Raw genomic sequence first — 26,375 nt, forward strand, 5'->3', positions numbered from 1 at the left:
AGTCCCCAAAGGAGAGTCCAAAAATCCAGGCAGCTGTACGGATCCCTATCCACAAACCTAAGATGACCATATGTACGCCACCCTGAGATCTTAGTGATATAGGGCGGGATATAAATATTATAAATAAATAAATAAATAAATAAATAAATAAATAAGCAAAGGAGGACAGGGCTGCCGTATCTTTAACAGTTGCATAGAAAATGGAATTTCATCAGGTGTCATTTGTATACATTGAGAACCTGGTGAAATTCCCTCTTTATCACAACAGTTAAAGGTGAAGAAGCTATACTAGAGTGACCAGATTTAAAAGATGGCAGGGCACCTGCAGCCTTAACTGTTGTGATGAAGAGGGAATTTCACCAGATTCCCCATATATACAAATGACACTTGCTGAAATTTCCTTTTTAATACAACTGTTAAAGATACAGGAGCCCTGTCCTCCTTTTCAGATGGCCACCCTACCTGACAAACCAGGTCTTGCCGTTTTCATCTCCACCAGGAGCAGGTGCTTTGTCAAGATAATGGGATGTTGTGACATCAGCAGCCAGTAGGCCAATCCTTTTCCATTGCTTAATTTTACATATTCGGGCCATTGTGACATCAGTTAAAGAAACAGAGGTGGTTACAATTCTGCCTGGTGTGCTGTTCTTTACAAGCACATGGACCCTGTCCAAAAAACAGGTGGGAGGCCGTAAGTGCAAAAGGAGAGGAAGTTTAGGCAAACCATTTGAGACCAGGGCAGGATCTACACTACTGCTTATAACGGTTTATAAGGGTTATGACAACTGTTCAGGCCCAGGACACATTACATATACCATTTTCACACCGTTTTAAAAGTGTTATATCCTGCTTGGTGTAGATCGGCCCTAGGAAAGTTATTTATTTATTTATTATTTATTTTATTACATTTATATACCGCCCCACAGTCGAAGCTCTCTGGGCGGTTTACAACAATTAAAAATAGTAAACATTGAAAGTATTCAAAAATTTAAAAAAACATAAAAACAGTATAAAACAACAGTATCCATTTAAAAACAACAATTCTGGGGTCCATTAAAAACAAACTTAACGTTGTTAAATGCTGTTAAAACGCCTGGGAGAAGAGAAAAGTCTTGACCTGGTGCCGAAAAGATAACAATGTTGGCGCCAGGCGAGCCTCATTGGGAAGATCATGGGAAAGGGAAAAAGGGATTCCTTGACAACCAGTGTGACCCCCCAGGGGTTCCCCGATGGCCACACCTCCTTTATCCTGACCACTAATAGCCTCCCCTTCTAAAAGATTGGCACTTAAGTTTCAATGGGCCTGTTCAGACAACACTCTAAGCCATGGTTAGTCCGCTAGCCGTTTTGCAGCAAATCCTTAGTGAGTGTGTTTAAATCTTGGTTATGTAGCCACCATAGTTAGGAATGCTTCATGTGACACACTAAGTAATGGTTCACATGACACACTAAGCCATAATGTTTTAAATGCTTAACCACCATGGCTCAGTGTGTCAGTCCTTCTCTGCTGTGGCACCCCGGCTGTGGAATGAGCTCCCTAAAGAGGTTCGCCTGGCACCTACACTATACTCTTTTAGGTGCCAGGTGAAAGTGTTTTTATTTTCTCAGATTCTTCTTCTTCTTCTTCTTCTTCTTCTTCTTCTTCTTCTTCTTCTTCTTCTTCTTCTTCTTCTTAATTGTATTTTTATACCACCCAATAGCAGAAGCTCCCTGGGCGGTTCACAAAAACTAAGTCTAGTTTTAACAGTCTAGCAACTAAATTTTAACTTTGCTGTTTGAAATTTATATTTTAAATTGGTATTAATTTCTACATTGCTGCTTGATTTTAACCTGGCTTTTTTTTTTTAAAAAAATATTGTTTTTACATTATGCTTTCATACTGTTTTGTTTTATATTTTGAATGGTTTCTATAGTTTTCATTTTTGTAAACTGCCCAGAGAGCTTCGGCTATGGGGCAGTACAAAAATGCAATACCGCATTTCTTCGATTCTAAGATGCCATCGATTGTAAGATGCACACTAATTTCAGTACCACCAACAGAAAAAAAAGCTTTGATTCTAAGAAATAATAAACGCACCCACGATTCTAAGACGCACCCCGTTTTTAGAGATGTTTATATGGGGAAAAGTGTGTCTTAGAATCAAAGAAATACGGTAAATAAATAAATAAATAAATAAATCTGAACATGGTCAATATGGTGGTAGTTTTCGTATTTTCACCCTTGGACCTTTCCCCTTTGCTCATCCCACCCCTTGAATGTGGCCCCTGGGAGCTTCTCGGAAATTCAGTTCACCCCTTGGGCTGAAAGAGTTTTTCCACTCCTGATATTCATTCATTCAGATAGGTTTCACTGCTGTGAAGAACAGCTTTTGTTCCCTTTTCCTTCGGCAAAAGAGCTCATAATGACCCCGCTTTCTCCCCCTCCAAAGGTATGACATTTAAATTTAGTTCTTTTCAGATGTCACCCTGTTAAGCTATTGTTTTACAACAAGAGTAAAAGGTAGTGGGTTCAGCCTTCCTCGGTCTCAAACCGTTCTTCGTATGAACAGTTGTTTTTATTCCCTTGGGAAATATGCTATTTGTCCCCTCCATTTCTTTTCTTCTTCTTTTAGTTTTATTCTCCCCCCTTTTTACCTCAGAGGTAGCAATCCCACTGCTATTAGCAAGATGTCTATTATAGTGTCATTAAAAAAGCTATAGTCAGAGCATGGAATGACTCACATCATGGAGGAGTTAATAATTCACTGTAATAAAAGTATAAAGTTTTATGATAAACCACTCTCAGGGGAGTTAAATATAATCCTTAGCGGGTCACACACTGACTACAAAGCTTACATTTGTAATGGTAATTTGAATTTACTACATCACCTTTCGTTTTTAAGCGTTTGTGTGTCATTAGACCTTATAAATTGATTTATATGTTCAACTCCAGTATAATTCCACATAAAGGTATAATAAATTTTATGGCTTGGAGATATGGCATCTAAAACATTTTTTGGGGGAAATAATTTTTATGAAACTAACTTAATCGGTGGTGATGGGCAAAGGCAAAGATGCCGCTACCCACAATAAGTGGTGGCCTACACCTGGAGCCTTGGCTGGTTAATCTGAATCAACATGGGGTTCCTCGCCTTTGCAGGGGCAGGTCTTCTGTACATCTCCTCTCACACTATTTTCTCCCCCTTTTTTCTTTCTCTCAAAATTCTGCTTTCAGCCTCTTTCAGTTTCTTATATTTCTCTGGATACTGAATCTTCCATCTTGCTTTTCCTAAGCCCCTTGATTCCCTTGGCCTATACGTCTTTACTAGGAACATGCTGTTTCAACCTCCCTCCCCTGCTTTATCCAACACATACATGGGCCTTCTTGCCTAGCAGCTTGGCCAATTATAGCCAGAGATCTTTGGGATCACAGCAGTTCAGCCAATGACCAGGTTCATCACATGATAAGGCTCGGCATTTATGGATTGTGTAACCCATAATGAGCTGTGGCATGTTCCTGGTATGTGTGGAAGCCATTTTGATTATGCATCTTGTGCTCTGGGGCTGTGGTGTGTGGTCGGAACTCAACCATTGTGGGTTATTTGAGGGTTAAACAACCTTCACATAATTCTCAATTAGTATTCGTGTTATACAAAGGTTGTTTAGCCTTCGAATAATGCATGATGGTCAGGTTCGCATGATATACCATGACCCCCATTCGCTGTGTGTGGGTTGCGTATTACAAATGGTGGCTGCATACAATGGCCCGGTTCAGATGACATGCTAAACCATGCTGCTTAACCACAAAGTGGTTAAGGGAATCCTTAGCCATGGTGTTGTTTTTTTTAAGTGCCTATTGGTGTGTATGTGGCTGGACTCGGGGGAGGGCGCTTTTTTTTTTTAAAGAAAGTACTCACTTGGAGGAGCGCTCCTGTTCTGTGTCTGGCCCCAAAAATCCATTCAAAATGGCGGCCGCAATGTGCTCCGCCCTCCAGGCATATCGCGAACCGTGTGCGTGTAGAATGAGGGGGTGGGCACTGTCTTTAACATGTGCCTGCTATGTGGATATTTCAGGTTTTTTTGTTTGCTTGGTTAGACAACCCTTCTTCCAGAATAAGTTAGGTAATTGTAATTGGGGTAAACTTCTACCTACCATATTTCCAAAAATATCTGCTACGTCTGTACTGGGAAGCTTTTCTTGTTTGTATCAGTAAGTATTGTATATTCTCAGCCTGTCTATATTATTGCAATTTGTTCACACTTTTATGCCAAATCAGCTACATTATTTATTTATTTATTTATTTATTTATTTATTTATTGCACTTATATACTGCTCCCATAGCCAGGGCTCTCTGGGCGGTTTACAGAAATTCTAAAATTAAGATAAAAACGAATATACAAAATTTAAAATTCTAAAACACAGAACATACATACATAAAGCATTAAAAAAACTGTTAAAAAAACCACTAAACATGTGGGTGATTAAGATGTGCTGCCATATGCCTGGGCAAAGAGGAAAGTCTTAACCTGGCACCAGAAAGGTAGCAGCATTGGTGCCAGTCGAGCCTCGTCAGGGAGATCATTTCATAGCCTGGGGGCCACCACCGAAAAGGCCCTGTCCCTCGTTGCCACACTCCTACCTCTTCTGACATTTCAGTTTCTTCAGCTTTTTTCATTCCCTTGCCGAATCCTGCAAGAAACAGTTGTGGTGAAGTATGATATATGTAACTTTATCACTACAACAGCCATGATGCAGTGTGACTGTAAGTGAAGTACACACATTCTTCTCTTCAAACCTACGTTTTCCTTGAAGACATTGGCTAAAGGTGCAATCCTATGAAAATAGTCTTCAGGTCTGAATTTGGACATGCTAAACCAGGTCTGACGGCTATCCAATGCCAAGTGGTTCTGGCTGCCATACATTTTTGGCTAGACCTGCAATTTTGCCTGTCTAGTTGGGGAGTTTTGAACTGGAGGCTGTACAGCACTTAGGAAGATGTGTAAAGCAGCTTCTGCGTTGTCCTCCCCGCCCCTGGGACCATCCCCTTTACGCTGTTCTTTTCTGGATGCAGAGATGGGGGAAAAACATCTCAGCTTTGAGAGGGGAGGGGAGGGGAGGGGAGGACAGTTTGTGGCCTCCAAAGTCAGAGCCCTGGTTCCGGCTTCAGTTCCCCAGAAATGGGGGAAAAAATCCTATGTTCCCCAGATTCTGTGTAAGGGACATAGGTTTGTGCCTATCCCCAGCTGAAATAAAGACAAAATAGTGGTATAGTGGTTATATATAGACTTGGGAGACCCAGGTCTTGGTCCTCACCTCCCCATGAAGCTCACTGGGTGACCTTGGGCCAGTCCTTGACTGTCAGCCTAACCTACTACACAAGAAGGATAAAATGGAGAGGAGGAGGAGGATATAAGCCCCCTTAGTCCTTGACTGAAGGCACCATCCTATACTGATGCTTGCAATTCTATGCCAATGCTTGGAGGCTTGTGGGCATCCAGTGCAGAGCAGGAGGAGCAATGGAGTCAATCACGTCCCTCAAGCTCCTCCCACTCTGCATTTTGGCTAGATGGGTGTTTTCGCCCGTTTAGCTGGGGCATGTCGTAGTGGGAGGGAAGGAGGACGGAGAGGCCTTGCAGTACATCATATCCCGGCTTCCCCTGTCCCCTCCCCTCCTTGACCTCTCTGAGGTCGCCTTTGCCAGCTTGGCTCTGTCACTGTTGGCTAGGAGGGGGAGGGGAGCACAAAACCAAATACACAGTTACAAGATGGGGGATACTTGGCTCAGCAATACTGCAAGCGAGAAGGATCTTGGAATTGTTGTAGATCACAAGCTGAATATGAGCCGACGGTGTGACGTGGCTGCAAAAAAAAGCAAATGCTGTTTTGGGATGCATTAACAGAAGTATAGCTTCCAAATCACACGAGGTACTGGTTCCCCTTTATTCGGCCCTGGTTAGGCCTCATCCTGAGTATTGCATCCATTTCTGGGCACCACACTTCAAGAAGAATGCAGACAAGTTGGAGCGTGTTCGGAGGAGGGCAACCAGGATGATCAGGGGTCTGGAAACAAAGCCCTATTAGGAGATACAGAAAGAATTGGGCATGTCTAGCCTGGAGAAGAGAAGATTGAGGGGAGACATGATAGCACTCTTCAAATATTTGAAAGGTTGTCACACAAAGGAGTGCCAAGATCTCTTCTTGATCATCCCAGAGTGCAGGACACAGACTAATGGGCTTGAGTTACAGGAAGCCAGATTCCGGCTGGACATCAGGAAAAACTTCCTGACTGTTAGAGCAGTACGACAATGGAACCAATTACCTAGGGACATTGTGAGATCTCACATACTAGAGGCCTTCAAGAGGCAGCTGTCAGGTGTGCTTTAAGGTGGCTTCCTGCATTGAGCGGGGGTTGGACTAGATGGCCTTATAGCCCCCTTCCAACTCAACTGTTCTATGATTCTATCTTAGACATCTCAAGATGAGGTTGCCTGAAAGATCATCTCCCCCTCTATAGACCTGTTAGACTACTATATTCCCCAGGGGAGGCCTTGTTGATTGTGCCACGTTCCATGTGGCAACAGAACGGCTCTATAGGGTTGCTCTCTAATGCATGAACATGTGTACCCCCCCGCCTCCCAAAATGCACATTTTAACATGCCTAATTTTTTCTAATGAATGTATTTCAAATGTGAGCACAGCCTTGAGAATATGTGGGCTTGGCCCGAAAAATGCCCTTGTGTTTGTTTTTGTGGTGTATGTGTGAAGGGGGGGGGGTAGATAAAAGCTATGAATACCCTGTCACCTTTTCACTAGTTATTAGGAAAAGAGTCATTCTTCTTTTTTCCCCTGTGCAAAGAAAATGCAGCCTTTATCACCTATAACGTTGTTGACATCTAGAAGAGGGGTTTTCAAATGCCTTTGCTGAAAAACACTTGATAAACTTTAGTGTCTGGTTGTCTTAAAAAAAAAAGAGAGAAAAAAAGAAAAGGAAAGAAGAAGCCAAGAAAAATGGTTTTAAATAATCACGTGGCTTCTCATTGCTGCTTTCCTTTAAAGCTGGTGTAATTTCAGCACTGATCTTCCAAAACCTGTTGTCTAATTCCGTGTTGTAAGCTTTCCCATAACAAAACTTAAAAAGATCTTTTTGCTCCCCTGTGGGCAGTTATCATTGTATTCCCCCGTCACACTTGCATATTAGCAAAGCTTTATCTCATCATCATATATGGCTTTTTGGTTTTTGTTTTGTTTTGAAAGCACTGAGGTAACTCTCAGGTGGCGTCAAACAAACACTGAGTGGGTGTGTCACTTGCTAAATGACCCACAGCCAGCTGGACAGGTTTAGGTACAATTTACTGGAAATGTATTAAGCGTGCCTTGGGAAATGATCCTTTCAAACATTCCCACTGCCGGTGCAATACAGATTAAGACCTTGGCACGCATTGGAAGAAAAATTAAATAATAATGACATTTGGAAAGGAGTGTGGGGGGGTTAAAATACGAAAAAGAGCCTCAGAATAAATATTGCCAGCTCTGATTTCCAGCAGGCGCAAATGCAAATACTTAATAGTGCTGCTGAGATGCCTGGAGCATTAAGGAACCAGAGCTGGAGTTTGGCTGTGCTAGGTGCTGTACAGACAGCGACATTCATCTGGATTTAAATATCTCAGAGTTCAAAGGCAGCGAGGAATAGAAGCTGGCTGATTCAGAATGTTGTAAGTCTAGGGACAGACATGTCTAAGGATAGTGGAGGAATCCAACTGGGAGGTGGAGCTCCACAAGCTTTGATCAGCCCCCCCCCCCAATCTGTTCCTTCTTCAAGCAGCTGGCCTGACTTGTAGCTTCATCCCCTGTACCTGTTTCCCTCGAATTATCCCCTACAGAGCTAAGCTGTTGCTGCTGTTGTTGCTAGCTAAATCACACCCCGGACGGCAGCACTTCTAAGATCCTTTGCATACCAGGAAAAGGGTTTAAGGGGGGAAATGTAAAAAAATCATAAAAAATCAACGGATCACCCAATCCGATTCAAATTTGGTATGCTTAAAGCTCTCCTTAATATCTATTACTGTGCCAATTTTGATGTCTTTATCTTTAAAACTTATGCAGATGTAAGCAGTTGTTTAATTTGAAGCTTATCAAATCCTGCTCTTGCGCCCCCAGTGGCCACTCGGAAAACAACAAATTATTTGCTCCAAAAGTAGTACCAAAATAGGTCGTGTCTTTTGCCTTTGAAGCACAATTAAAGTAGGATTCATGGGAGTACTTCACAGTCAAAGCAGATTATAAACTGGAAAACTTTGGAGTACTTCACAATAAAAGCAGATTATAAGTTGGAAAACTTCGGAGTCCTTTGCACGAAATCCGCAGTGATTGCACAGTATAACGCTGGTGTGATAAAGCTCAGAGTGCACTACAATTCAGGCCAGCTGGCCGAATTTCCATGAATTATGCAATTTTGTGTAAAAAGACACTTGAACAATTTTTGGTTGTAAATTGCGTAATTTAAGCAAGTTACGGCCTCAATTTGTGCAAACCATGCAATTTAAGGTCATAATTTGTGCAAATTCTGCAAATCTGCACAAATTACGGCAGAGGCAAAAAACACATGAAAATTCTCCAGAATGCAGGAAAGCTTCGGCTATTGGGCGGTATAAAAATGTAATAAATAAATAAATAAATAAATAAGTCCAGCAATCCCCTAAAGGGCTGGATTTCTGGGAGACTGCCATCAGTTAATTTCAGTTTCTTTTAGTATCTTATTTTTTTTTCTATCTTAAGTTTGTTCCATTTGTTTTCCACATCAGTTTGCAATATAAAAAAGAAACGAAGAGGAAAGAACAGAAAAGGTAGGAAAGAAGGAATGGAAAGAAAGAGCTCCAGAAAGGAGCTGGCAAAAGTGCAGAAAAGGGCAATTAAAATGATCTAGGGGCTGGAGCATCTCCTGTATGAGGGAAGCTTACAACAGCTGGGTTTGTTCAGCCTGGAAAAAGGAGGCTAAGGGGAAACGTGATAGAGGTGTACAGAAATATGCATGACGTTTAGAATGAGGACAGGGAAACTTTTTTCTCCCTCTCCCATAATACTAGAACTCGGGGTCATCCCATGAAGCTGATGGGTAGGAGATTCAGGACAGCTAAAAGGAAGGACTTCTTCACACAGTGCATAGTTAAACTATGGAATTCACTACCACAAGATAAATTCCTGGAGGAGAAGGCTGTCAATGGCTACTAGTCATAATGGCTATGTTCAACCTGCAGTATCAGAGGCAGTAAGCCTGTATACACTAGATGTTGGGAAACATGGTTGGGAGGGTGCTGTTGAACCATGTCCTGCTTGTGGTTCCCTGGTTGACAGCTGGTTGGCCCCTGTGTGAACAGACTAGATGGACCCTTGGTCTGATCCAGCATGGCTCTTCTTCTTTTCTCCATTGAGAACATTTGTCTTAAAATGAGGAGAGGATGTGTGTATTCAATCATTCATTGGGGGAGCCTTTACAATTGCAGGGTAGTGATTCTATTTTTCCTTTCCCCGCCACTCCTCCTAGTATGCTTTGTGCCAGCTGCCATTTCCCCCCATAATGCACCAAAATAATACCACGTAGGGGAGCTAGGACGCCTAGGAGACCTAGGTTGCTGGCTGTGGAGGCAACCTTTAAATAAAGTACCCCTCTTGGATTCCATCCATAGGAATTTTCACCCCGACCTTTCCTTTCCTTTCCTTTCCTTTCCTTTCCTTTCCTTTCCTTTCCTTTCCTTTCCTTTCCAAGAAAATAAGAAGTGCCATACTGGATCAGACCAAGGGTCCATCTAGTCCAGCATTCTATTAATACAGTGGCCAACCAGCTGTCGACCAGGGACCCACAAACAGGTCATGGTGCAACAGCACCCTCCCACCCATATCCCCCAGCAACTGGTGCACACAGGCTTACTGCCTCAGACACTGATGTTACCACATAACTTTCAGCGCTAGTAGCCATTGATAGCTTTCTCCTCCAGGAATTTATCCAACCCCCTTTTAAAGCCATCCAAATTCTGGTAGTGAATTCCATCTCGTAGTAGTGAATTCCATAGTGTGGTGTAGTGGCTAAAGTGTCGGACTAGGAGTTGGGAGATCCGGGTTCTAGTCCCCACTCAGCCATGGAAACCCACTGGGTGACTTTGGGCCAGTCACAGACTCTCAGCCCAACCTACCTGACAGGGTTGTTGTTGTGAGGACAACATGGAGAGTAGGGGGATTATGTACGCCACCTTGGGTTCCTTGGAGGAAAAAAGGTGAGATATAAATGTAATAAATAAATCTATGAACGATGTGAAGAAATCCTTCCTTTTAGCTGTTCTGAATCTCCCTCCAATCATGTTCATGGGATGAGCCCAGGTTCTAGTATTATGGGAGAAAAAATGTCTCCCCATCCACATTCTCCACACCATGCATATTTTTGAACACCTCTATCATGTCTCCCCTTACCCTCCTTTTTGTATAAATTAATCAATCCCAGCTGTTGTAACCTTTCCCCATAGGGGAGATGTTTCAGTCCCTTGACCATTTTAGTTGCCCTTTTCTGCCCTTTTTCCAGCTCTACAATATCTTTTTTTTTTCTTTTTTAAGTGTGGTGACCAAAAACAAATCTTGTGTACACAGTATTCTAAGTGTGGTCACACCATAGAGAATTGTTGACTTTTCCTTAATAATTATTGCATTTTCATGTTACTCAATGAGAAGTCATTATAGGGGATGTTCATTATAGGGAGCAAAGAGAAAGAGGAGGAGGAGGAGGAGGAGGAGGCGGAGGAGGAGGAGGAGGAGGAGGAGAAATAGGATGCCTATAGAACTTCCCTGAGCATTTTTGCTCATCCTAGTGAAATTTCTTAGGTGTTTGCCCGAAATTATGCTTCACGTGAGCTGTGTTGCCAGACCAGGAGTATAAGGAGCTTCTCGCTTTATTAATACTCTTTTTGCTCTCTTTGGATATTTCAACTGTTGGTTACCAGCTGTAGAAATGATTTGGCGTGGTCTCCTTGATCAAGGTGGGCATGGAGGTAGAAACACAGTTTGACCTTTGTGTGGCATTACACCCCACAAGTCAATTTCCAAAGGTATGTCTGCAGTTTGTAAGTCTGTGGTTTTTAGAATGTTGGCCTGAGTGGGTGGAGTTTTCAAAGAACCTCTGAAAAGAACTCACAATCCCCTCAGTCCTTCCCTTATATATCACTCCTCCCCCCTCCCAAGACATTCTAACTCCGCCCACTCAGGCCAACATTCTAAAAACCACAGACTTACAAACTGCAGACATACTTTTGGGAATTGACTTGTGGGGTGTAACGCCCCATATTTCCCCCTTTTTAAAAAAACCCGAGTATGGGGCTGGTTTAATACCTGGACCTGTACATAGGGTTTGGGGAAATAAAATGGTTAAACATTTATATATACAATTAATATCAATAACAATATATATACACATACAAACCTTTTGGAAAATCAACAAGTTAAATGAACCACATTTTTATTAGTCCACTTTTTGGCTCCAATTTTAAAGTCCTGGAGCATCACAATGTCCACAACAAAGTCTCACTTTACTGGTGAACTGGACGATTCCTGGCGAGACAGTCCGTCCGCGATGATGTTCTCCCGACCTGTCACATGCTGGATCTCCATGTTGAAGCTCCGGATCCGCCACGACCACTGCTGCAAAAGTTGGTTGTGGCTTTCCATGGGTTGCAGCCACAACAGCGCCCGATGACCCGCTAGCCAGATGAACCACCATCTCCACATGCATGCCTTGACCTTGTGCATAGCCCAAGCGATGGCCAGACACTTCTCTTGGACGGCGGAACAGTCCCTCTCTCTCTGTGTCAATTCTCTGCTGGAATAGGCCACGAGATGTCCCACATCGTCCACTGTCTGCACCAGCCTTGCTCCAATTCTGACCTCCGAAGCGTCTGAGGTCAGAACAAACTTCTCTTTTACTGCCTTTGGTACTCTTCTATCCACCCTATAAGCAGATGACTTAATAGGGGGATGGGTTCCAGTCTTATCTTGAATAAGGTAAGGTCCCTCCCAAACAGCATCGAACTGACTATTCTTCTTGGGAAAGAAGACCACGACTTCAACTCCTATTCCAAAGTTCCGGTCTCTAGCCTCTTCATCACACCAAGTTTTCTGCCTGGTTTGGGCTCCAGCCAAACCTGTGTGTGCCAGCTCTATAACTTCTTTCTTGTCATTCAATTTTTCAACTAGCCCATTTGTTTGGGGGTGGGAAGCAGTGGATGTTATATGCTTGACACCGCAACACCTCCACAAACATCTCATTTCATTAGAGAACAAAACTGAGCTTTGATCACTCCAAATTTTATGGAGGAAACCCCAGCAACAAAAGATTTTTAATAGGGCTTTTGCTACTGACAAGGCATCAACATTTTGAAGGGCTTCAGCATTTGGGAACCTTGTGGCAAAGTCTATACTGGTTAATTGAAACGTTTTTATTGTCTGTGTAGGTCTAGGGAAGGGTCCTACCAGGTCCAGTCTTATTTTTAAAAAGGGTTGGTTGGTAAGTGGTAGGGGATTTAGGGGAGCCTTGACCTTGTCCCTACTTTTCCCCACCCTCTGGTAACTCTCACAGGACTTGAAAAACTCTGTGGCTTCCCTAGCAATATTAGGCTAGTAATAATTAGTCATCAACCTTTTCCGGGTTTTTCCTATCCCCATGTGGCCTGCCAAAAAGGAGTCGTGATCTGATTTCAGCAGCTGGTCCCTATCTGGTATTGGTACCACAAGCTGCTTTTCAGCCCCCCCAACTTCCTTGTTTCTTCTTGGGCAACCACTTTTGGTATAGGAGTCCCCGATCCCAGAAAACCTGCTCTTTCTGAGTGTCACTAAAAGAGGTTTCTTGTGCCTCAGCTTTGGATCTGAAAACCTCCAAGCTCGGATCATTTCCTGTGTTTAAAGCAAACGTGGTATCAGTTTTTGCAACGATGTTTCCTAGCACAGCAGTTCCTTCAGCTGGGTTGCTAGGCAACTGCAGAGGCATGCCTTCAGCCTCTCCAGATTCGCTACAATTCTCTGACAAGCCTTCCACTGCTGCTTGTGATCGTGTAATAATAAAAACTTTTCTACCTTCTAACCCCATGATATCAGTACCTAGGATTAGAGGTTCCTCCTGACAGGAATTAACACCTAAAATACATTTCCCTGTGACTTCCCTCCATGTAACTTCCATCTCGGCTACAGGAATTTCAATTATGGGCCCTGTCACAAGTTTGATGTTAATTTTTCTGTGAGGAATAATCTCCTCCCTCCTCACAAGGTCTGCTCTAATCAGAGATAAACAAGCTCCAGTATCTAGAATAGCTTTATGCTTTTTTCCCATTTATTAAAACATTTTCCCACACTAATGTGTAACACTGGGAACTTTGGAGATGTTCAGCATCTTTATTTATATCCACTCTCCTTACTGAGGTACTTTTATCTTTCTCTTCTCTCAGCCTGGGACATTGTGGTCTAATATGCCCCACCAACCCACAATGATGGCATGTGAGGTCTGTATTTCCAAACATAGGTTTGGTGGTGTTTCCCACCTTTTCTGTTGGCAACTGATTTTTATTTACCTCAGCTTCCTTTTTACCCCAATTAGGTTTATACTCTGGTTTAATATTATTTTCTTTAGTAGACTTGCTGGTCATATGATAGCCCCAGTTTAAGGAAAATTGATCAACCAGGGAAGCTGCATCTTGATATGTTTTTGGGTCTCTATCTCTCACCAGCAATCTTATATCTTGAAGGATTTGAAAAATTAATTGATCTTTAATCATCAGATCAACTAAATCTTGCTTGGTTTTCACCTCAGCGCAGGTGATCCATTTTTCAAAATGATCCGCTAATTTGTGTCCCAACTCCACAAAAGATTTGGATGACACAGCATTAAGGCTTCTAAATTTCTTCCGGAAATACTCAGGCCCATAGCGAAATCTTTTATAAACTGCTGTTTTAAATGAGGCAAAATCTAAAGCTTCCCCCACAGGAAAACTGTTATAAATTTCAGCCAGGTCTCCCTTGATCAAGTTAGGGATAAACTTCATGTAATCTTGTGGCTTTACTTCCCACATTATGGCTGCCTTTTCAAAGGTATTGAAGAAAATTTGGGGATCTTGCCCCTCAACATAAGGGGTAAAGTCTTTAGGAGATAATTTGGGAGGTCTAGCCTCTTCCTCTATTCTCCTCTGATCTTCCTGCTCAAATTTTCTCTTTTCTAAAGCAATTCGTTCTAGCTCCAGCAATCTATCTTTTTCCCTCAGCCTTTCTTGCTGTTCCAACTCAGCTCTCTTCAATTCTCTATCAGCCTCTTGCTGTTTTAATTCTCTATCTCTTTGCTTTATTCTTTCCAATTCAAGTTCTCTTTGCTGTTTTAATTTCTCCATTTCTAGCTGAATGTATTGAGGAGACATTTCTACAGGCACTTGCCTCAGAGGATTTACTTCAGTTTCACCTGCAGCATGAACTCTGTAATATTCTATAAGAGCCCATTTCATTTCATCAACTGACTTTCTTTCAGTTGGCAAATTTAAACGCTTACATCTGTCTGAAAGGGCATCTTTCTTCAACGCTAAGATATCCATTTTTATCAGACAGAGACTTAACCTTAATAAATAAAATGGTACTGGGAGTTTTCAATTGAGGTCAGGAGTGGTAAACTTAATATTTTATAATATGTACCTCACCACAGACAAAAATATCCTGTCAGAGAATTGTATCAGCGCAACCTCTGACTTAGGTAATATGTAACTTTCACAGCTAAGGACCTCAGAGGTGCTTTACAGTAACCACCCTCTGTCCTGTTCACAAATAAATCCTTTTTGACTTCTGTCACTATAAATGAACAGAGTCTACTTCGGATCCCAATGCTGCCACCACTTATTATGCCACGACACAGGCTCTGAACACCAGACCTCACGTCTGCCACCACTTCTTATGGGGCGACACAGGCTCTGAACACCAGACCCGGCCGAGGCTACTCCCTGCTCAAGCCAAGCACCACCACTTGGTACATCTGAGGCAAGGGATAAAGCCCACCTTCCTCCAAACTATGTGGAGAAAGGGGTTTAAAATGGAGAAGGATTTAATATATATAATAATGCGCTGTGAGTTATATCTGCTTAGGTGAATGATTGTCAGAGTGGGTGTTATATGTGTAAACTTAAGATGATAAATGCCAAACAGACACGTGGGATTTTTGTGGTAGTTTTAAAACAAACAATCAAAATTTATTTTTAAAAGTTCATAAGCTTTGTTTCAAATAACAACATTTAAAAACCTTTTTGAAACCTTCCATACAATCCTGTCACTCTCACATTCACGCTTTCCTTTTTCTCACACAATCACTCTTGAACTTTCTTTATTATCTACGTGCACACCACACTCTAAAGACACCACTCACTACCCTGACTCTCAAATTTCCCAGAACTTAAGTACCATAAATACAGAGAGCACTACAGACTCTAAGAGTCTCTAACAAGTCTCCCTGGAAAGAACTCACAATCCCCTCAGTCCTTCCCTTATATATCACTCCTCCCCCCTCCCAAGACATTCTAACTCCGCCCACTCAGGCCAACATTCTACAAACCACAGACTTACAAACTGCAGGCATACCTTTGGGAATTGACTTGTGGGGTGTAACGCCACAGGAACTAATTCTAGTTTTAATTTTAGCACCATCTGAGAGCTTGCCTGCTCCCACATGGTCAGCTTGAATATTAGGAAATGAACAAAAATCATCAAAAAAGACCATAAACTAAAGTACTCTTTACAAAGAAACTCTCCCTCTGAACTCTCATCCTGTAAAAGGCTGATCCTTCCAACTAATGGGGTAGTGGGGAGCATGGGACATTCTAACTGGGATATCTCTCACTGCACTTGGCTTCTGCCCCCCCCCCTCTTTTGCTATCTCCCTTGGTGCCGAGACTTTACTAAACAAACCCATTAAATCAACGTTATTTTCTGCCGAAAACACTCCATTTGAAAATAAAAGATAATAACTGACAATATACTGGTGTCTAGTATTCCATTCTTCACAGATTAAATGATCCTTGCTTGAGATCATCAAAAATAATAAAACCATTAGTAGACTTTGGAACGAAATAGACAATTGGAGAAAATAGTTTCCTCCCAATCTATACCTTAATAATAATGGAATCAAATAATACCAATAACGAACACGCTGATGACCATGATGAATAGAGGGAGTTCTTAGTGATGCAGGAAATTGAAAACGGACCAAAAGAAAGTCTCAAAATAAGAGATGGTGCAAATTTGCTCATATTGTTTCATGTTCAAGTTTTCTTTTCTAAAACAAATGGTACATTCAGTGCCTGTGGCTCAATTTCTCAAAGTATTTTGCAATTTGATTGGGGTGACTTCTTCTTCTTCTTCTTCTTCTTCTTCTTCATCATCATCATCATCATCATCATCATCATCATCATCATCCTGCATTGAGCAGGGGGTTGGACTCGATGGCCTTGTAGGCCCCTTCCAACTCTGCTATTCTATGATTCTATGATCATCTTTATCTTCTTCTTATTGCATTTATATTCCACCTTTTTTCCTCCAAGGAACCCAAGGCGGCATACATAATCCTCCTCCTCCTCTCCATTTTATCCTCACAACAACAACCCTGTGAGGTGGGTTGGGCTGAGAGTGTGTGACTGGCTCAAAGTCACCCAGTGGGTTTCCATGGCTGAGTGGGGACTAGAACCCAGATCTCCTGACTCCCAGGGCATGTCTACATCAGCCCTATATCCCGGGATCATCCTGGGATCATCCCTGTGCATCCAAATGCCACACAGGGGATCCCAGGAGCAGGCAGGGACAATCCTTACATTTTCCTGGGATAAACATTAGGTGTACAAAGGGCCCCAATCCAACACTTTAGCCACTACACCACACTTGTCCTTCCTGTTTCTTTAAACCTAGGAGGCCTGATATTTCGCAGTAAATAAACCAACATGACTGAAAATAGGGTAGCTGTGTCTCCTCTTTTACAGAGGATACGCCTCTGTAGGAAGAGCTACTGGGGGGGGGGGAGGCTTCCCTCCTTTGAAGGCTTCCATCCAGTCCAAATGTGGTTTATAGATTAAAAAAAAGCATCAGAAGAAAGAGCTGGACCTCAAAATTGCCCATCAACTCTTAGCCCCTGGACAGCAGACTGAGCAAGGCAAACAGGTTGCTTCATCACAGTCTTCCACACAATGGTATTTCTATTTAAATTATAATCCTTATTTCTAAATTTGCATCCATACGTATAAATCAGCACATGCAAATTTTATGCAAATCAGAGCTCTTCCCCTCCCTCTTTTTTGGAAATTTATAAGTGGCCACACTAGCTGAAGATGCAGCCATGTTAGTGTTATCTGTTGCCAGGAGATCATCAGAGCATGTTATTCTGACCTTGTTCCAGCTTCACTGATTACCTATTTGTCTCTAAGCTTAGTTTTAAAGTGCTGGGATTTTACTCCCTTTGGAATCTCGTGTTTGTACTTTGGGTGTCCAAGATCCAATCTGAGACCCGGCTACACCATTTTAGTAGTGGCTTGGCATGCTTTTGCTGCATAGCAAAAGGGCCTATAGTACATGTGACATCCCCTATGAACGACCGGAATTCCATACATCAAATATACGTGGACTTTGATGTTCTTGTCATACTAGGTCTTCTACTATTTGATGCAGCCACAGCTGGGGAAATTCCCTGGCAAACTTTTGCTGGGTGTCATGTCTAACCCTAATGCCCCTGTGTCAGGAGAAGGTGTTTCAGGTAATCAATCAGAATCAGATTCCGAACTAGAAGACGCAGTGCCAGACACCAGCCAGCCTATACCAGTGGGAGAGGAAGCTCTCACAGGAGAGGCCTCAGCTGGAAGTCGCCCCCCTCCAGAGCTTATCTCTTCAAGGCCAAATCCTACAAGCTCAGTGGAAAGGGAGGGAGCTTCCAGGGGCGAGCATTCTGACATGCTAACTGATGCTAGAGTCCGCCGGAAGCTAAAACCCTCAGCACGGACAAGAGGCCATGAGAAAGTCGGAGAGGTTACGCCAGAAACCACCAGCCGCTTTGAAGTTATGGACATTTGAGACACTATTTCTTTTCTTTTTAAATGGACAATTGTCTTGCTTAGTTTGCATAGTTTTGCCTAGGGAGTCATTTCACAGCGGTGGCCTCTATACAGGTTAAAGAAACGTTTGTTGCATGAAATAAAGCTTTGTGGATCACTTAACAAGTTTCCTCATTTCTCCTCCCGTTGAAAGCATGAGCAACTGAGAGACACGACACTGCCTGTCTCTCAGGGCTCTTGTGAGGCTCAAATGGAAAGATAGAGCAACATGCATCAGGGGTGGGGAACATCTGTGAGCCTCCAGGGATTGTTCAACTATAGCACCTAAGATAAGAACATAAGAAGAGCCATGGTGGATCAGAGCAAAGGTCTATCTAGTCCAACATTGTGTTCCTACAGCAGCCAACTAGATGCCTAAGGGAAGCCCAGAAAGAAGACTTGTGTGTAGCTGCACCCTCTTGCTTGTGTACTCTAGTGACTGGTTTGCATAGGCACACTGCATCTGACACTAGCCAGCTTGAGTAGGATCCATTGAAAGCCCTATCCTCCAAGTTGCTGTCCATCGCCACATCTTGTAGTAACACGTACCATAGTTGTGTGAAGAACGGTCATACTTAACCATTGGCCATGCTGGTTGAAGCAGATGGAAGTTGGGGTCTAACAACTTCTACAGGGTCAGAGGTTCTCCACCCCTGGAACTCATGACTCTGTCTCTCCATTTGAACATCACAAGAACCCCACAAGTTCGGTTAGGATGAAAGAGAGAGAGAGAGAGAACAACTGGTCCAAAGTCACCCAGTGAGCTTCATGGTTGGGCGGAGACTTGAACTGAAGTCTACCCAGATCTAGTCTGGCATGCTGATCACTTCACCATCTGGACTCTTTACTGAATTAAATGATTATGGGGGTGTGGAATTAACCCAAGGGCTGTGAGGGCAAGGAAGACAAAACAAAAGGGTGCAAAGAATACCACTGACGTATCACGTTATCTATTCTGTGATGCCAAAACTATTAAAAAATGGAAGGAACTCTTTTGACTTGAAAACAAAGAATGATGTTATTATCTTTGGCTCAGTGTTCATACAGCCTAGGGAACATTAAAACAACAACAACAACAACCCTTTTTAAAAAGGTGACTATTTATACAATTTATCACGTAAGAACATAAGAAGAGCCCTGCTGGATCAGACCAAGGGTCCATCTAGTCCAGCACTCTGTTCACACAATGGGCAACCAGCTGTTGACCAGGGACCCACAAGCAGGACAGGGTGCAACAGCACCCTTTTACCCATGTTCCCCAGCAACTGGTGTATATAGGCTTATTGGCTCCGATAGTGGATAGCATATAGCCATCAGGTGTAGTAGCCATTGATAGCTTTCTCCTTATCCACCCCCCTTTTAAAGCCATCCAAATTCGTGGCCAACACTCCATCTTGTAGTAGTGAATTCCGTAGTGTAACCATGGGCTGTGTCAAGAAGTCCTTCCTTTTATCTGTCCTGAATCTCCCACACTGTGTTGACCACTGGAGGGAATGTTGAAGAAGTGGGCTATGGACCATTATAGGGGGCCAGGATCTCTACACAACGCATTGACTGTGAAAAACATAATAAACATATCCTTCTTCACCTCCAACTCTCACCCCACCCCCGGCCCAAACCAATTTGCAGTTCATTGCTAAGAGTATTGGAGGCAGAAGCAAATGTTCTGGTGTGTGAACACCTTCAGGGAACTTCTGGAGTTCTTTCCCGTTCTGTTGTCTGGGGGTCAGCAAGTTTGAGGTATTACAACCACTAAGTGAAAATGAAAACTTCAAGAGGCTTGCTGTCTATCACCACCATCACTAAATCTCTCCCCCCCCTTCCAACAATGCTGGGCAGTGAGTTATGGAAGCATGGAATTGACTTACACTTCATTTCAAGCTGCAGTCAGTTACTCTGTCAAACACAACAGCGTCCTGAAAAAGCCTATAAAAATATATGACAGACAGAACTGGCAATGTCTAGATCTTTTTATATGGATATCATGTTTAAAAGCATCATGCCGGCTTTGTAAGAAAAGGAGGCCTTGGGCAGTTTTGAGAGGAATCACAGATTTGGGGGTATCACTGAAGGACAGCCGATGGTCAATAATGCAGCTTATACCTTCCCCATTTCCCTCCCTACTTTCAGTCAGCAAAATCCCACTTTTTCATTGTTGCAACAGAAGAATAGCCGCGAGAGAAGGGCAATATGGTCGTTCAGCCAGGGGTACAGTATTTTGCCTGGGTATCTTGCTGACGTGCGATTTTCCCTGCCAAATTCAGCATAAAGCGTTTTCCTAACAATCTTGTTAAACCCTATGTCCTTATGGGCAATAAGGAACCTTAAATTAAAGGGTTACAGCTAGGGCTGAAAGGTTTATGGTAAAATATTGTTTTCTCACAGTAACAAACATCACATATTTCATGGCACAGTGTCAAAGGCTTGGGTATTTCACGATCAAATATGAAATATTTATTAATCTGGGAAGTGTTTTGAATTCATTCCTAGTCCTAGGTGCAGCTGGCACATCGCAGAGCTGCAGATGAGGGATATAGGAGACCACGTGACCGCATGAGAGGGGGAAATAATGAGGACGCTGTTCATTCCTGCTGAACCTTGGCTACACCCGTTTTTATTTATAGATGGGGCAAGTTGCTAGGTCTCTTGATTCTGGAGTCCAGCCTGACAACGCAGGATTTTGAATGGGGGACAGGATTTAGTGTTTTGGTGGATGTATGAAGAGAGAACTCAATATCGTTTGGCCCTACCCATGAGTAGCGTCAGAAGGGATGGGCAAAGGTTGTTGTTGTTTATTCGTTCAGTTGCTTCCGACTCTTCGTGACTTCATGGACCAGCCCACGCCAGAGCTTTCTGTTGGTTGTCGCCACCCTTAGCTCCCCCAAGGTCAAGTCTGTCACCTCCAGAATATCATCCCTCCATCTTGCCCTTGGTCGGCCCCTCTTCCTTTTGCCTTCCACTATCCCTAGCATCAGCCTCTTCTCCAGGGTGTCCTGTCAAAGTTATCCTGGCAAAGTTACCCGGGTCCAATTGGTCGGAGGCTCACCCAGCCGCCATTTGCAGTGCAGCACGAGCTTCTCTTGCAGAAATAAAACAACATTTTTTTTCAGCCGGGCTGGTGGAATGGGTGTGGAGATCCTTCTCATCTTCCTCCATGCAGCCTGCTGGAACCACTGCTCACTGGAGTCATTCAGGTAATGAAACTGCTTCTGGAGATCTGCTTCTGTCAATGGAACTGGGAGGGGGCGATTCCCCCTTCTCCTCCAGTTGCCCCCCACACCTGTAAAATCTGCTCCAGAGGGATGGGAAACACACCAGAGTGGATGTTCAGGTGGTGTGGAGGGCTGGAGCAGGGAGGAGAAAAGGAGAAAGTCCGGTGCACGAGCTGAATTCCGCTAGTGTGATGTTGGGTTTACCCAATGTCCTTTACTGTGAAACCTCAGTTACTCCCATCCTATGTATAGGACTTACATGAGTATGTTTTTATTGGATTGAATCAAATGATGGTGCTGACCACATAAAAATTAGCAAACTGAGGAAGTACAGACCAGGGGAAGCCAGGAGTGTCTGGCAAAAGAGTACCGAAGAAGGAATGATCCTGAACAATGAGAAGAGGACAAGGACAGAGAAGAGGAGGAGGAGGAGGAGGGGAAGGAGGAAGAGGAGGAAGAGAAGGAAGAAGAGGCGAACTGGCTTACACATGGAGCAGAATGAGGTGACAGAATTATTATAGATTACATTTATATTCTTCTATGGGCAATACGCATGGTTCCGTCAATTATGTCCTCACAACAGCCCTGCAAGGTAGGGTAGTGACAAACTCACCCAGTGAACATCATAGCTCAGCAGAGATCTGAGCCCAGATCTCACCACTACTCCACACTGGCTCTCTAGACTGCTGATGTGCTGGGTTGGACTGTACCACTTCAGGTTGCAGATTTATTTATTATTTATTTATTTATTTATTTATTTAGAATATTTACATACTGCTCCCCATTGAAAAATTTCGGAGCGGTGTACAAGGTAAAATGAAAATAAAAACAGAATAAAACAGTTTAAAACAAAATTGAAAAAGAAGCAAAAACAGAAATCCAAGGCTGCATGTTAAAGAAAGGCTTCTTGGAATAAAGATGTTTTCAGGAGGCGCCGAAAGGAGTACAAGGTTGGCGCCTGCCTGACCTCCAGAGGCAGGGAGTTCCACAGGAGGGGGCCACCACGCTGAAGGCTCTTCCCCTGGTGGATTGCAATCAGAGGATGGATCTAGGTGGAACCACCAGGAGCAGGCCCTTGGATGACCTCAGTGACCGGGCAGGTTGGTAAGGGAGAAGGCGCTCTCTCAGGTATCCTGGTCCCAAGTTGTTTAGGGCTTTGTACAAAAGTACAAGAACCTTAAACCTGGCCCGGTAGCGAATAGGCAGCCAGTGCAGTTCCCTCAGCAGAGGAGTTACATGCTGGAAAGGGGCAGTTCCAGACAACAGCCGAGCTGCAGCATTCTGCACTAGCTCCAGCTTCCGGAGCAGCTTCAAGGGCAGCCCCACATAGAGCGCATTGCAGTAATCCAATCTTGAGGTTACCAATGCCTGTACCACTGTGGTCAAGCTATCCCTGTCCAGGAGAGGCCGTAGCTGGTGAACCAACCAAAGATGGTAAAAGACACTCTGAGCCGTGGCGGCTACTTGAGCCTCCAACGACAGAAATGGGTCTAAAATTGTGCCTTTGATTTCTTTCTGGATCTAAAATAAATAAATAAATAAATAAAAATTAATAGTAAAACCAAATCTCTGAAAATAGAGAAACAAAAACAAAACCCACGGACAAATTATAGGCAGGGGAAGATTTAAAATTCTGATCCCCCCCACATGCTGTCTGAAGTGGTCCAGTCCGTTGTAGGACTGCTGAACTTTACTATTTTCTTTTGATGCATGTGTAAGCTAGGGATGGACAGATCTGTCAATCTCGTCCTCACCAAGATGGTTGGTTTTTTAAGGTCAAGCTCATTCTGTCATGTATATATATATGTCTCGATATAGAAATTCATACATTTAGGAGGAGGGTTGCATTTCCCCTGATGGATGCATTTTTGCATGCAGTTTTAAAATGTATGGATTTCTGCTGAGTACCTTCAATTGCCCTAATGCGGTTTTGTGCACACTTTTTCTCAAATATATGCAAGTTGTACACACTTTCCCCTAAAATACACATTTTGCACGCCTTATTCCTGAGATGAGCTGCATTACAAAGATCGTCAAAATGTGGATTTGGGTATGCAACTTTTCTCACCTTGCTTATAGGCTCAGGGGGTATGAATAACCCGGTAAATCTGTTTTAAAATCAACACCTTAGTGGAATGGATTTTGCACCCATCCCTAGAGCTGGCCAGGGGTTGAGAGGGGATGAAGCCCAGGAGAGGACGGAGTAGGGAGAAGAAGTGAAGATATTTGATTGGCAGCAAACATTCAAACACCAGGGCTTCAAGCCTGAATGTGAATGCATGTCACATCTGAGTATTTGCACTTGCATGTGAAAAGTTAACACAACTCAAGAAACTTCAGCTCTTGCATAAACTGGGGCTTTGCATCCTAGCAGAACAGCTATGTGACAGTAATAAAAACCCTTTACACTGTATGATTTGGGGGTTTTGTATGATTTTACATTCAGTGTGAAACAAATTGCAGAGTAAAGTGCCCCTCCCAAAATAAAAAAAAGTGCCCCATAGAGAGCTGGTACAATGCGAAACGTAATTAGGTAGCACTTTGTTAAAAGTCAGCAGCAAAATCTAACAAAGCCGGGTCCTAGATTTATATGCATGTAACTGTATAATACATAATTGTCAACTGTTCCGAAAAGATCTAATTTTGATAATGCATATTGAGATTGGTTGTCTGTTTTGTTAATGAGGGGTCTGAAAACCACTTGGCTTGACAGCTCGAAAGCCAGCACCACTGAGCACAGCCGGAGAATGCAGAACCGGAGGGATACAATATGGTTTATTTTTTGCTTTGTTAAAAACACACACACACACACACACGCACACCCCTAAAAATAAAATAAATAAACCTTTCTTAGAAATGAGAAAGAAAAATGGAGTATTCAAAGCTGACAACAGACTTCGAATTATCCTGCTGAAATATTAACAACGCCACAAAACAACATATTCATCCACTTTTGACAATTTATAATTGATGTGTGCAGTTTGGGTTCCCAGTCAGCATTTCTGAGGCTCGGCTGCAGACCAGCTGTACACCTGCAAAGGGGGATCAACAGGCACGAAGGACAGAGAAGCACAAAAGAAGATGAATGGAAGTCTTCATAGTGTAGCCACAAACATCGTTCCCCCCCCTCTCTCTCTGGCCTTAGCTAGACGGGGCTTTATTCTGGGGCGAACCCCAGGATCGTCCCTGTGCATCCACATGATGAACAGGGGATCCCGAGATCAGGGAGGGATCATCCCTCCCTTGGCCCAGGATCTCGCCCTCTGCTTTGGCCCCGTTTTTCCGCGGTCTCAGGCTTAACCCAAGACCGCGGAATGTGTGGCCTTTTGCCGCGGGTTGACCTGGCTCCGTGCGATTCCTCAGGTGGAGCCAGGAGCACTGTGCCCATCAGGGATGGGGGGGGGGGAGCAGGGAGAATAAGTTAAATAAAAAAAAAACACTTACGTTTTGCACATGAGCGTTCGTGCACTGCTCTCCCTTTAAAAAAAAAAAAAAGCAGGCACGAAGCCTGTCCTGCTGAGGTCATCATGAGTCATGTGCAGGGTTGGTACCAGACTATTTTGCGCCCTAGGCAGGTGAGCTGCTTTCACCACCCCCCACCCCCACCCCAGCGTACCTGGGTGTGGGGCGCCATCTTGCCCGCCCAGCCGAGGTGAAGCCAGGATGCTGGGTGGGGTGGGCGGCTTCGGAATGGCGGGCCCAGCCAGAAGCCGCTCTGGGAAAGCGACTTCTGGGTGGCTGTTCCGAAGCCGCCCACCTGCCTGCGCCCCCCCCCCCCAGCGTTCTGGCTTCGCTTCAGTTGCAGGCCCACCGAGCCGAAGCGAAGCCAGGATGGCGCACCTGGCTGGAAGCTGGTCTGGGAGAGCGACTTACGGCACCCCCTTACCTTGGCGCTCTAGGCGGCCGCCTGAAGAGCCTCTATGGTAGCACTGGCCCTGGTCGCATGTAAATGGAGGAGGGATCTTGCGTTAAACCCAATGCGAGATCTTCCCTCCTCCGTCGCGGGATAAAAGGACTCTCTCTCTCTCTCTCTCTCTCTCTCTCTCTCTCTCTCTCTCTCTCTCTCTTTCTCTCTCTCTGGCCGTAGCTAGACCTAAGGTTTATCCCAGGATCATCCCGGGTTCGTCCCTGCCTGAGCGCTGAATGCCCTGTGTGGCACTTAGATGAACAGGTTTGACCCCAGGACAATCCTGGGATAAACCTTAGGTCTAGCTATGGCTTCTCTGTCTCTCTCTCTCTCTCTCTCTTCCTTCCTTCCTCCCTCCCTTTCTTTTCCTTTTCTTTCTTCTCCTCTCATTTCTTCTTTCCTTTGTTTTCCTCCCATTTCTTCTTTCCTCTTCTCTATTCCTTCCTCTCTCTCTTCTGCCTCTCTTTCCTTCCTCTTTCAATTTCATTTTTTTTAAAAAAAAACAACCTGTAAAATGTGAAACCTATTTACTCCCTATCCACAGCTCCCCTGCCAATGAATAAAGAAAAGAAAACATTATTTATTTATTTATTTATTTAAGTATTACATTTCTATACCACCCAATAGCCGGAGCTCTCTGGGCGGTTCACAAAAATTAAAAACATTCAAAGTATAAAACAACAGTATAAAACCGTAATATAAAATACAGTATAAAAGCTCAACCAGATAAAAACAGCAGCAATGCAAAATTACAAATTTAAAACACTGAGTTAAAATTTATTTATACATTGTACGCGTAATGGCAGGTGTCAGAAATTTCGTGACACTTATCAGTAATACTGAAGAGGCTCCGAGTGAAACTTGGGGAAATTCTGACATTTTTCAATAAATGCCAGAGCCAAAGGAGTGCCTTCACTAAATGGTCACACGCCATCCTCTTTTTGAGTGCAGAGCAACTAGGATTGCTGATAACATAACTGATACACACGTTGCTTGGGTGCATGAACATTTCCTTTAAGGGTTCATGTGCAGCTGTTCTTACAGGAAATAAATTAGATTCTTGCCCATCCTTGTGTCTCCAAGATGATGATGGCTGATATCATCCCTGACAATAGTGGACATACTGGTTGATGGGAACTGTTGTCCAA

This window comes from Elgaria multicarinata, chromosome 4 (genome assembly GCF_023053635.1).
Source record: "Elgaria multicarinata webbii isolate HBS135686 ecotype San Diego chromosome 4, rElgMul1.1.pri, whole genome shotgun sequence".
Classification (NCBI taxonomy): Eukaryota; Metazoa; Chordata; class Lepidosauria; order Squamata; family Anguidae; genus Elgaria; species Elgaria multicarinata.